The sequence below is a fragment of the Spermophilus citellus genome (assembly GCF_964194105.1).
Source record: "Spermophilus citellus genome assembly, chromosome: 7".
NCBI lineage: Eukaryota > Metazoa > Chordata > Mammalia > Rodentia > Sciuridae > Spermophilus > Spermophilus citellus.
The window spans coordinates 15,612,741-15,626,914 of NC_138188.1; positions in this window are offsets into that span (position 1 = coordinate 15,612,741).

Below are 14,174 nucleotides of genomic sequence, written 5' to 3' on the forward strand. Positions count from 1 at the left end.
CGCCAGTCACTGCTTAGGGCTACATCAAGAGGAAACAAAACATAGAGATAGAACGTGAAACTACTTTATTGTGTCAAGTTTCAAGAAGCTAGCACAAACCGTGTTGGATTTAGAGTTCCAAATACATCTATCAATATAGGAGAAAACAGAGTGAAACCTAAAAATTCAAACTGTTACTGGAAACGAACGCTTCAACATAGAAGAACGACATTTGGGGAACCAAGTCGCCTTAGTGTACTGATCATTACCTGAAAGTATCATCCAGTTTGGGTGTAAAAATATTTGCTGAGATTTCTGGAGATTCGTAATTTTGGGAAGCATGGCAACCCCTTTCCATGAAAGTGTTTCTTGCCAGTCACTGCTTAGGGCTACATCAAGAGGAAACAAAACATAGAGATAGAACGTGAAACTGCTTTATTGTGTCAAGTTTCAAGAAGCTAGCACAAACCGTGTTGGATTTAGAGTTCCAAATACATCTATCAATATAGGAGAAAACAGAGTGAAACCTAAAAATTCAAACTGTTACTGGAAACGAACGCTTCAACATAGAAGAACGACATTTGGGGAACCAAGTCGCCTTAGTGTACTGATCATTACCTGAAAGTATCATCCTGTTTGGTTAAAAAATATTTGCTGAAATTTCTGGAGATTCGTAATTTTGGGAAGCCTGGCAACCCCTTTCCATGAAAGTGTTTCTCGCCAGTCACTGCTTAGGGCTACATCAAGAGGAAACAAAACATAGAGATAGAACGTGAAACTACTTTATTGTGTCAAGTTTCAAGAAGCTAGCACAAACCGTGTTGGATTTAGAGTTCCAAATACATCTATCAATATAGGAGAAAACAGAGTGAAACCTAAAAATTCAAACTGTTACTGGAAACGAACGCTTCAACATAGAAGAACGACATTTGGGGAACCAAGTCGCCTTAGTGTACTGATCATTACCTGAAAGTATCATCCAGTTTGGGTGTAAAAATATTTGCTGAGATTTCTGGAGATTCGTAATTTTGGGAAGCATGGCAACCCCTTTCCATGAAAGTGTTTCTTGCCAGTCACTGCTTAGGGCTACATCAAGAGGAAACAAAACATAGAGATAGAACGTGAAACTGCTTTATTGTGTCAAGTTTCAAGAAGCTAGCACAAACCGTGTTGGATTTAGAGTTCCAAATACATCTATCAATATAGGAGAAAACAGAGTGAAACCTAAAAATTCAAACTGTTACTGGAAACGAACGCTTCAACATAGAAGAACGACATTTGGGGAACCAAGTCGCCTTAGTGTACTGATCATTACCTGAAAGTATCATCCAGTTTGGGTTAAAAAATATTTGCTGAGATTTCTGGAGATTTGTAATTTTAGGAAGCTTGGCAACCCCTTTCCATGAAAGTGTTTCTCCTCAGTCACTGCTTGGGGCTACATCAAGAGGAAACAAAACATAGAGATAGAACGTGAAATTACTTTATTGTGTCAAGTTTCAAGAAGCTAGCACAAACCGTGTTGGATTTAGAGTTCCAAATACATCTATCAATATAGGAGAAAACAGAGTGAAACCTAAAAATTCAAACTGTTACTGGAAACGAACGCTTCAACATAGAAGAACGAAATTTGGGGAACCAAGTCGCGTTAGTGTAGTGATCATTACCTGAAAGTATCATCCAGTTTGGGTGAAAAAATATTTGCTGAGATTTCTGGAGATTCGTAATTTTGGGAAGCCTGGCAACCCCTTTCCATGAAAGTGTTTCTCGCCAGTCACTGCTTAGGGCTACATCAAGAGGAAACAAAACATAGAGATAGAACGTGAAACTACTTTATTGTGTCAAGTTTCAAGAAGCTAGCACAAACCGTGTTGGATTTAGAGTTCCAAATACATCTATCAATATAGGAGAAAACAGAGTGAAACCTAAAAATTCAAACTGTTACTGGAAACGAACGCTTCAACATAGAAGAACGACATTTGGGGAACCAAGTCGCCTTAGTGTACTGATCATTACCTGAAAGTATCATCCAGTTTGGGTGTAAAAATATTTGCTGAGATTTCTGGAGATTCGTAATTTTGGGAAGCATGGCAACCCATTTCCATGAAAGTGTTTCTTGCCAGTCACTGCTTAGGGCTACGTCAAGAGGAAACAAAACATAGAGATAGAACGTGAAACTGCTTTATTGTGTCAAGTTTCAAGAAGCTAGCACAAACCGTGTTGGATTTAGAGTTCCAAATACATCTATCAATATAGGAGAAAACAGAGTGAAACCTAAAAATTCAAACTGTTACTGGAAACGAACGCTTCAACATAGAAGAACGAAATTTGGGGAACCAAGTCGCGTTAGTGTAGTGATCATTACCTGAAAGTATCATCCAGTTTGGGTGAAAAAATATTTGCTGAAATTTCTGGAGATTCGTAATTTTGGGAAGCCTGGCAACCCCTTTCCATGAAAGTGTTTCTCGCCAGTCACTGCTTAGGGCTACATCAAGAGGAAACAAAACATAGAGATAGAACGTGAAACTACTTTATTGTGTCAAGTTTCAAGAAGCTAGCACAAACCGTGTTGGATTTAGAGTTCCAAATACATCTATCAATATAGGAGAAAACAGAGTGAAACCTAAAAATTCAAACTGTTACTGGAAACGAACGCTTCAACATAGAAGAACGACATTTGGGGAACCAAGTTGCCTTAGTGTACTGATCATTACCTGAAAGTATCATCCAGTTTGGGTGTAAAAATATTTGCTGAGATTTCTGGAGATTCGTAATTTTGGGAAGCATGGCAACCCCTTTCCATGAAAGTGTTTCTTGCCAGTCACTGCTTAGGGCTACATCAAGAGGAAACAAAACATAGAGATAGAACGTGAAACTGCTTTATTGTGTCAAGTTTCAAGAAGCTAGCACAAACCGTGTTGGATTTAGAGTTCCAAATACATCTATCAATATAGGAGAAAACAGAGTGAAACCTAAAAATTCAAACTGTTACTGGAAACGAACGCTTCAACATAGAAGAACGACATTTGGGGAACCAAGTCGCCTTAGTGTACTGATCATTACCTGAAAGTATCATCCTGTTTGGGTTAAAAAATATTTGCTGAGATTTCTGGAGATTCGTATATTTGGGAAGCCTGGCAACCCCTTTCCATGAAAGTGTTTCTCGCCAGTCACTGTTAGGGCTACATCAAGAGGAAACAAAACATAGAGATAGAACGTGAAACTACTTTATTGTGTCAAGTTTCAAGAAGCTAGCACAAACCGTGTTGGATTTAGAGTTCCAAATACACCTATCAATATAGGAGAAAACAGAGTGAAACCTAAAAATTCAAACTGTTACTGGAAACGAACGCTTCAACATAGAAGAACGAAATTTGGGGAACCAAGTCACCTTAGTGTACTGATCATTACCTGAAAGTATCATCCTGTTTGGGTGAAAAAATATTTGCTGAGATTTCTGGAGATTCGTAATTTTGGGAAGCCTGGCAACCTCTTTCCATGAAAGTGTTTCTCGCCAGTCACTGCTTAGGGCTACATCAAGAGGAAACAAAACATAGAGATAGAACGTGAAACTACTTTATTGTGTCAAGTTTCAAGAAGCTAGCACAAACCGTGTTGGATTTAGAGTTCCAAATACATCTATCAATATAGGAGAAAACAGAGTGAAACCTAAAAATTCAAACTGTTACTGGAAACGAACGCTTCAACATAGAAGAACGACATTTGGGGAACCAAGTCGGCTTAGTGTACTGATCATTACCTGAAAGTATCATCCAGTTTGGGTGTAAAAATATTTGCTGAGATTTCTGGAGATTCGTAATTTTGGGAAGCATGGCAACCCCTTTCCATGAAAGTGTTTCTTGCCAGTCACTGCTTAGGGCTACATCAAGAGGAAACAAAACATAGAGATAGAACGTGAAACTGCTTTATTGTGTCAAGTTTCAAGAAGCTAGCACAAACCGTGTTGGATTTAGAGTTCCAAATACATCTATCAATATAGGAGAAAACAGAGTGAAACCTAAAAATTCAAACTGTTACTGGAAACGAACGCTTCAACATAGAAGAACGACATTTGGGGAACCAAGTTGCGTTAGTGTAGTGATCATTACCTGAAAGTATCATCCAGTTTGGGTGAAAAAATATTTGCTGAGATTTCTGGAGATTCGTAATTTTGGGAAGCCTGGCAACCCCTTTCCATGAAAGTGTTTCTCGCCAGTCACTGCTTAGGGCTACATCAAGAGGAAACAAAACATAGAGATAGAACGTGAAACTACTTTATTGTGTCAAGTTTCAAGAAGCTAGCACAAACCGTGTTGGATTTAGAGTTCCAAATACATCTATCAATATAGGAGAAAACAGAGTGAAACCTAAAAATTCAAACTGTTACTGGAAACGAACGCTTCAACATAGAAGAACGACATTTGGGGAACCAAGTCGCCTTAGTGTACTGATCATTACCTGAAAGTATCATCCAGTTTGGGTGTAAAAATATTTGCTGAGATTTCTGGAGATTCGTAATTTTGGGAAGCATGGCAACCCCTTTCCATGAAAGTGTTTCTTGCCAGTCACTGCTTAGGGCTACATCAAAAGGAAACAAAACATAGAGATAGAACGTGAAACTGCTTTATTGTGTCAAGTTTCAAGAAGCTAGCACAAACCGTGTTGGATTTAGAGTTCCAAATATATCTATCAATATAGGAGAAAACAGAGTGAAACCTAAAAATTCAAACTGTTACTGGAAACGAACGCTTCAACATAGAAGAACGACATTTGGGGAACCAAGTCGCCTTAGTGTACTGATCATTACCTGAAAGTATCATCCAGTTTGGGTGAAAAAATATTTGCTGAGATTTCTGGAGATTCGTATATTTGGGAAGCCTGGCAACCCCTTTCCATGAAAGTGTTTCTCGCCAGTCACTGTTAGGGCTACATCAAGAGGAAACAAAACATAGAGATAGAACGTGAAACTACTTTATTGTGTCAAGTTTCAAGAAGCTAGCACAAACCGTGTTGGATTTAGAGTTCCAAATACACCTATCAATATAGGAGAAAACAGAGTGAAACCTAAAAATTCAAACTGTTACTGGAAACGAACGCTTCAACATAGAAGAACGACATTTGGGGAACCAAGTCGCCTTAGTGTACTGATCATTACCTGAAAGTATCATCCAGTTTGGGTGTAAAAATATTTGCTGAGATTTCTGGAGATTCGTAATTTTGGGAAGCATGGCAACCCATTTCCATGAAAGTGTTTCTTGCCAGTCACTGCTTAGGGCTACGTCAAGAGGAAACAAAACATAGAGATAGAACGTGAAACTGCTTTATTGTGTCAAGTTTCAAGAAGCTAGCACAAACCGTGTTGGATTTAGAGTTCCAAATACATCTATCAATATAGGAGAAAACAGAGTGAAACCTAAAAATTCAAACTGTTACTGGAAACGAACGCTTCAACATAGAAGAACGAAATTTGGGGAACCAAGTCGCGTTAGTGTAGTGATCATTACCTGAAAGTATCATCCAGTTTGGGTGAAAAAATATTTGCTGAAATTTCTGGAGATTCGTAATTTTGGGAAGCCTGGCAACCCCTTTCCATGAAAGTGTTTCTCGCCAGTCACTGCTTAGGGCTACATCAAGAGGAAACAAAACATAGAGATAGAACGTGAAACTACTTTATTGTGTCAAGTTTCAAGAAGCTAGCACAAACCGTGTTGGATTTAGAGTTCCAAATACATCTATCAATATAGGAGAAAACAGAGTGAAACCTAAAAATTCAAACTGTTACTGGAAACGAACGCTTAAACATAGAAGAACGACATTTGGGGAACCAAGTTGCCTTAGTGTACTGATCATTACCTGAAAGTATCATCCAGTTTGGGTGTAAAAATATTTGCTGAGATTTCTGGAGATTCGTAATTTTGGGAAGCATGGCAACCCCTTTCCATGAAAGTGTTTCTTGCCAGTCACTGCTTAGGGCTACATCAAGAGGAAACAAAACATAGAGATAGAACGTGAAACTGCTTTATTGTGTCAAGTTTCAAGAAGCTAGCACAAACCGTGTTGGATTTAGAGTTCCAAATACATCTATCAATATAGGAGAAAACAGAGTGAAACCTAAAAATTCAAACTGTTACTGGAAACGAACGCTTCAACATAGAAGAACGACATTTGGGGAACCAAGTCGCCTTAGTGTACTGATCATTACCTGAAAGTATCATCCTGTTTGGGTTAAAAAATATTTGCTGAGATTTCTGGAGATTCGTATATTTGGGAAGCCTGGCAACCCCTTTCCATGAAAGTGTTTCTCGCCAGTCACTGTTAGGGCTACATCAAGAGGAAACAAAACATAGAGATAGAACGTGAAACTACTTTATTGTGTCAAGTTTCAAGAAGCTAGCACAAACCGTGTTGGATTTAGAGTTCCAAATACACCTATCAATATAGGAGAAAACAGAGTGAAACCTAAAAATTCAAACTGTTACTGGAAACGAACGCTTCAACATAGAAGAACGAAATTTGGGGAACCAAGTCACCTTAGTGTACTGATCATTACCTGAAAGTATCATCCTGTTTGGGTGAAAAAATATTTGCTGAGATTTCTGGAGATTCGTAATTTTGGGAAGCCTGGCAACCTCTTTCCATGAAAGTGTTTCTCGCCAGTCACTGCTTAGGGCTACATCAAGAGGAAACAAAACATAGAGATAGAACGTGAAACTACTTTATTGTGTCAAGTTTCAAGAAGCTAGCACAAACCGTGTTGGATTTAGAGTTCCAAATACATCTATCAATATAGGAGAAAACAGAGTGAAACCTAAAAATTCAAACTGTTACTGGAAACGAACGCTTCAACATAGAAGAACGACATTTGGGGAACCAAGTCGGCTTAGTGTACTGATCATTACCTGAAAGTATCATCCAGTTTGGGTGTAAAAATATTTGCTGAGATTTCTGGAGATTCGTAATTTTGGGAAGCATGGCAACCCCTTTCCATGAAAGTGTTTCTTGCCAGTCACTGCTTAGGGCTACATCAAGAGGAAACAAAACATAGAGATAGAACGTGAAACTGCTTTATTGTGTCAAGTTTCAAGAAGCTAGCACAAACCGTGTTGGATTTAGAGTTCCAAATATATCTATCAATATAGGAGAAAACAGAGTGAAACCTAAAAATTCAAACTGTTACTGGAAACGAACGCTTCAACATAGAAGAACGACATTTGGGGAACCAAGTCGCCTTAGTGTACTGATCATTACCTGAAAGTATCATCCAGTTTGGGTGAAAAAATATTTGCTGAGATTTCTGGAGATTCGTATATTTGGGAAGCCTGGCAACCCCTTTCCATGAAAGTGTTTCTCGCCAGTCACTGTTAGGGCTACATCAAGAGGAAACAAAACATAGAGATAGAACGTGAAACTACTTTATTGTGTCAAGTTTCAAGAAGCTAGCACAAACCGTGTTGGATTTAGAGTTCCAAATACACCTATCAATATAGGAGAAAACAGAGTGAAACCTAAAAATTCAAACTGTTACTGGAAACGAACGCTTCAACATAGAAGAACGAAATTTGGGGAACCAAGTCGCCTTAGTGTACTGATCATTACCTGAAAGTATCATCCTGTTTGGGTGAAAAAATATTTGCTGAGATTTCTGGAGATTCGTAATTTTGGGAAGCCTGGCAACCTCTTTCCATGAAAGTGTTTCTCGCCAGTCACTGCTTAGGGCTACATCAAGAGGAAACAAAACATAGAGATAGAACGTGAAACTACTTTATTGTGTCAAGTTTCAAGAAGCTAGCACAAACCGTGTTGGATTTAGAGTTCCAAATACATCTATCAATATAGGAGAAAACAGAGTGAAACCTAAAAATTCAAACTGTTACTGGAAACGAACGCTTCAACATAGAAGAACGAAATTTGGGGAACCAAGTCGCCTTAGTGTACTGATCATTACCTGAAAGTATCATCCTGTTTGGGTGAAAAAATATTTGCTGAGATTTCTGGAGATTCGTATATTTGGGAAGCCTGGCAAACCCTTTCCATGAAAGTGTTTCTCGCCAGTCACTGTTAGGGCTACATCAAGAGGAAACAAAACATAGAGATAGAACGTGAAACTACTTTATTGTGTCAAGTTTCAAGAAGCTAGCACAAACCGTGTTGGATTTAGAGTTCCAAATACATCTATCAATATAGGAGAAAACAGAGTGAAACCTAAAAATTCAAACTGTTACTGGAAACGAACGCTTCAACATAGAAGAACGACATTTGGGGAACCAAGTCGCGTTAGTGTAGTGATCACTACCTGAAAGTATCATCCAGTTTGGGTGAAAAAATATTTGCTGAGATTTCTGGAGATTTGTAATTTTAGGAAGCTTGGCAAGCCCTTTCCATGAAAGTGTTTCTCCTCAGTCACTGCTTGGGGCTACATCAAGAGGAAACAAAACATAGAGATAGAACGTGAAATTACTATATTGTGTCAGGTTTCAAGAAGCTAGCACAAACCGTGTTGGATTTAGAGTTCCAAATACATCTATCAATATAGGGGAAAACAGAGTGAAACCTAAAAATTCAAACTGTTACTGGAAACGAACGCTTCAACATAGAAGAACGACATTTGGGGAACCAAGTCGCCTTAGTGTACTGATCATTACCTGAAAGTATCATCCAGTTTGGGTGAAAAAATATTTGCTGAGATTTCTGGAGATTCGTAATTTTGGGAAGCCTGGCAACCCCTTTCCATGAAAGTGTTTCTCGCCAGTCACTGCTTAGGGCTACATCAAGAGGAAACAAAACATAGAGATAGAACGTGAAACTGCTTTATTGTGTCAAGTTTCAAGAACCTAGCACAAACCGTGTTGGATTTAGAGTTCCAAATACATCTATCAATATAGGAGAAAACAGAGTGAAACCTAAAAATTCAAACTGTTACTGGAAACGAACGCTTCAACATAGAAGAACGAAATTTGGGGAACCAAGTCGCGTTAGTGTAGTGATCATTACCTGAAAGTATCATCCAGTTTGGGTGAAAAAATATTTGCTGAGATTTCTGGAGATTCGTAATTTTGGGAAGCCTGGCAACCCCTTTCCATGAAAGTGTTTCTCGCCAGTCACTGCTTAGGGCTACATCAAGAGGAAACAAAACATAGAGATAGAACGTGAAACTACTTTATTGTGTCAAGTTTCAAGAAGCTAGCACAAACCGTGTTGGATTTAGAGTTCCAAATACATCTATCAATATAGGAGAAAACAGAGTGAAACCTAAAAATTCAAACTGTTACTGGAAACGAACGCTTCAACATAGAAGAACGACATTTGGGGAACCAAGTCGCCTTAGTGTACTGATCATTACCTGAAAGTATCATCCAGTTTGGGTGTAAAAATATTTGCTGAGATTTCTGGAGATTCGTAATTTTGGGAAGCATGGCAACCCCTTTCCATGAAAGTGTTTCTTGCCAGTCACTGCTTAGGGCTACGTCAAGAGGAAACAAAACATAGAGATAGAACGTGAAACTGCTTTATTGTGTCAAGTTTCAAGACGCTAGCACAAACCGTGTTGGATTTAGAGTTCCAAATACATCTACCAATATAGGAGAAAACAGAGTGAAACCTAAAAATTCAAACTGTTACTGGAAACGAACGCTTCAACATAGAAGAACGAAATTTGGGGAACCAAGTCGCGTTAGTGTAGTGATCATTACCTGAAAGTATCATCCAGTTTGGGTGAAAAAATATTTGCTGAAATTTCTGGAGATTCGTAATTTTGGGAAGCCTGGCAACCCCTTTCCATGAAAGTGTTTCTCGCCAGTCACTGCTTAGGGCTACATCAAGAGGAAACAAAACATAGAGATAGAACGTGAAACTACTTTATTGTGTCAAGTTTCAAGAAGCTAGCACAAACCGTGTTGGATTTAGAGTTCCAAATACATCTATCAATATAGGAGAAAACAGAGTGAAACCTAAAAATTCAAACTGTTACTGGAAACGAACGCTTCAACATAGAAGAACGACATTTGGGGAACCAAGTCGCCTTAGTGTACTGATCATTACCTGAAAGTATCATCCAGTTTGGGTGTAAAAATATTTGCTGAGATTTCTGGAGATTCGTAATTTTGGGAAGCATGGCAACCCCTTTCCATGAAAGTGTTTCTTGCCAGTCACTGCTTAGGGCTACATCAAGAGGAAACAAAACATAGAGATAGAACGTGAAACTGCTTTATTGTGTCAAGTTTCAAGAAGCTAGCACAAACCGTGTTGGATTTAGAGTTCCAAATACATCTATCAATATAGGAGAAAACAGAGTGAAACCTAAAAATTCAAACTGTTACTGGAAACGAACGCTTCAACATAGAAGAACGACATTTGGGGAACCAAGTCGCCTTAGTGTACTGATCATTACCTGAAAGTATCATCCTGTTTGGTTAAAAAATATTTGCTGAAATTTCTGGAGATTCGTAATTTTGGGAAGCCTGGCAACCCCTTTCCATGAAAGTGTTTCTCGCCAGTCACTGCTTAGGGCTACATCAAGAGGAAACAAAACATAGAGATAGAACGTGAAACTACTTTATTGTGTCAAGTTTCAAGAAGCTAGCACAAACCGTGTTGGATTTAGAGTTCCAAATACATCTATCAATATAGGAGAAAACAGAGTGAAACCTAAAAATTCAAACTGTTACTGGAAACGAACGCTTCAACATAGAAGAACGACATTTGGGGAACCAAGTCGCCTTAGTGTACTGATCATTACCTGAAAGTATCATCCAGTTTGGGTGTAAAAATATTTGCTGAGATTTCTGGAGATTCGTAATTTTGGGAAGCATGGCAACCCCTTTCCATGAAAGTGTTTCTTGCCAGTCACTGCTTAGGGCTACATCAAGAGGAAACAAAACATAGAGATAGAACGTGAAACTGCTTTATTGTGTCAAGTTTCAAGAAGCTAGCACAAACCGTGTTGGATTTAGAGTTCCAAATACATCTATCAATATAGGAGAAAACAGAGTGAAACCTAAAAATTCAAACTGTTACTGGAAACGAACGCTTCAACATAGAAGAACGACATTTGGGGAACCAAGTCGCCTTAGTGTACTGATCATTACCTGAAAGTATCATCCAGTTTGGGTTAAAAAATATTTGCTGAGATTTCTGGAGATTTGTAATTTTAGGAAGCTTGGCAACCCCTTTCCATGAAAGTGTTTCTCCTCAGTCACTGCTTGGGGCTACATCAAGAGGAAACAAAACATAGAGATAGAACGTGAAATTACTTTATTGTGTCAAGTTTCAAGAAGCTAGCACAAACCGTGTTGGATTTAGAGTTCCAAATACATCTATCAATATAGGAGAAAACAGAGTGAAACCTAAAAATTCAAACTGTTACTGGAAACGAACGCTTCAACATAGAAGAACGACATTTGGGGAACCAAGTCGCGTTAGTGTAGTGATCATTACCTGAAAGTATCATCCAGTTTGGGTGAAAAAATATTTGCTGAGATTTCTGGAGATTCGTAATTTTGGGAAGCCTGGCAACCCCTTTCCATGAAAGTGTTTCTCGCCAGTCACTGCTTAGGGCTACATCAAGAGGAAACAAAACATAGAGATAGAACGTGAAACTACTTTATTTTGTCAAGTTTCAAGAAGCTAGCACAAACCGTGTTGGATTTAGAGTTCCAAATACATCTATCAATATAGGAGAAAACAGAGTGAAACCTAAAAATTCAAACTGTTACTGGAAACGAACGCTTCAACATAGAAGAACGACATTTGGGGAACCAAGTCGCCTTAGTGTACTGATCATTACCTGAAAGTATCATCCAGTTTGGGTGTAAAAATATTTGCTGAGATTTCTGGAGATTCGTAATTTTGGGAAGCATGGCAACCCCTTTCCATGAAAGTGTTTCTTGCCAGTCACTGCTTAGGGCTACGTCAAGAGGAAACAAAACATAGAGATAGAACGTGAAACTGCTTTATTGTGTCAAGTTTCAAGACGCTAGCACAAACCGTGTTGGATTTAGAGTTCCAAATACATCTATCAATATAGGAGAAAACAGAGTGAAACCTAAAAATTCAAACTGTTACTGGAAACGAACGCTTCAACATAGAAGAACGACATTTGGGGAACCAAGTCGCGTTAGTGTAGTGATCATTACCTGAAAGTATCATCCAGTTTGGGTGAAAAAATATTTGCTGAAATTTCTGGAGATTCGTAATTTTGGGAAGCCTGGCAACCCCTTTCCATGAAAGTGTTTCTCGCCAGTCACTGCTTAGGGCTACATCAAGAGGAAACAAAACATAGAGATAGAACGTGAAACTACTTTATTGTGTCAAGTTTCAAGAAGCTAGCACAAACCGTGTTGGATTTAGAGTTCCAAATACATCTATCAATATAGGAGAAAACAGAGTGAAACCTAAAAATTCAAACTGTTACTGGAAACGAACGCTTCAACATAGAAGAACGACATTTGGGGAACCAAGTCGCCTTAGTGTACTGATCATTACCTGAAAGTATCATCCAGTTTGGGTGTAAAAATATTTGCTGAGATTTCTGGAGATTCGTAATTTTGGGAAGCATGGCAACCCCTTTCCATGAAAGTGTTTCTTGCCAGTCACTGCTTAGGGCTACATCAAGAGGAAACAAAACATAGAGATAGAACGTGAAACTGCTTTATTGTGTCAAGTTTCAAGAAGCTAGCACAAACCGTGTTGGATTTAGAGTTCCAAATACATCTATCAATATAGGAGAAAACAGAGTGAAACCTAAAAATTCAAACTGTTACTGGAAACGAACGCTTCAACATAGAAGAACGACATTTGGGGAACCAAGTCGCCTTAGTGTACTGATCATTACCTGAAAGTATCATCCTGTTTGGGTTAAAAAATATTTGCTGAGATTTCTGGAGATTCGTATATTTGGGAAGCCTGGCAACCCCTTTCCATGAAAGTGTTTCTCGCCAGTCACTGTTAGGGCTACATCAAGAGGAAACAAAACATAGAGATAGAACATGAAACTACTTTATTGTGTCAAGTTTCAAGAAGCTAGCACAAACCGTGTTGGATTTAGAGTTCCAAATACACCTATCAATATAGGAGAAAACAGAGTGAAACCTAAAAATTCAAACTGTTACTGGAAACGAACGCTTCAACATAGAAGAACGAAATTTGGGGAACCAAGTCGCCTTAGTGTACTGATCATTACCTGAAAGAATCATCCTGTTTGGGTGAAAAAATATTTGCTGAGATTTCTGGAGATTCGTAATTTTGGGAAGCCTGGCAACCTCTTTCCATGAAAGTGTTTCTCGCCAGTCACTGCTTAGGGCTACATCAAGAGGAAACAAAACATAGAGATAGAACGTGAAACTACTTTATTGTGTCAAGTTTCAAGAAGCTAGCACAAACCGTGTTGGATTTAGAGTTCCAAATACTTCTATCAATATAGGAGAAAACAGAGTGAAACCTAAAAATTCAAACTGTTACTGGAAACGAACGCTTCAACATAGAAGAACGACATTTGGGGAACCAAGTCGCCTTAGTGTACTGATCATTACCTGAAAGTATCATCCAGTTTGGGTGTAAAAATATTTGCTGAGATTTCTGGAGATTCGTAATTTTGGGAAGCATGGCAACCCCTTTCCATGAAAGTGTTTCTTGCCAGTCACTGCTTAGGGCTACATCAAGAGGAAACAAAACATAGAGATAGAACGTGAAACTGCTTTATTGTGTCAAGTTTCAAGAAGCTAGCACAAACCGTGTTGGATTTAGAGTTCCAAATACATCTATCAATATAGGAGAAAACAGAGTGAAACCTAAAAATTCAAACTGTTACTGGAAACGAACGCTTCAACATAGAAGAACGACATTTGGGGAACCAAGTCGCGTTAGTGTAGTGATCATTACCTGAAAGTATCATCCAGTTTGGGTGAAAAAATATTTGCTGAGATTTCTGGAGATTCGTAATTTTGGGAAGCCTGGCAACCCCTTTCCATGAAAGTGTTTCTCGCCAGTCACTGCTTAGGGCTACATCAAGAGGAAACAAAACATAGAGATAGAACGTGAAACTACTTTATTGTGTCAAGTTTCAAGAAGCTAGCACAAACCGTGTTGGATTTAGAGTTCCAAATACATCTATCAATATAGGAGAAAACAGAGTGAAACCTAAAAATTCAAACTGTTACTGGAAACGAACGCTTCAACATAGAAGAACGACATTTGGGGAACCA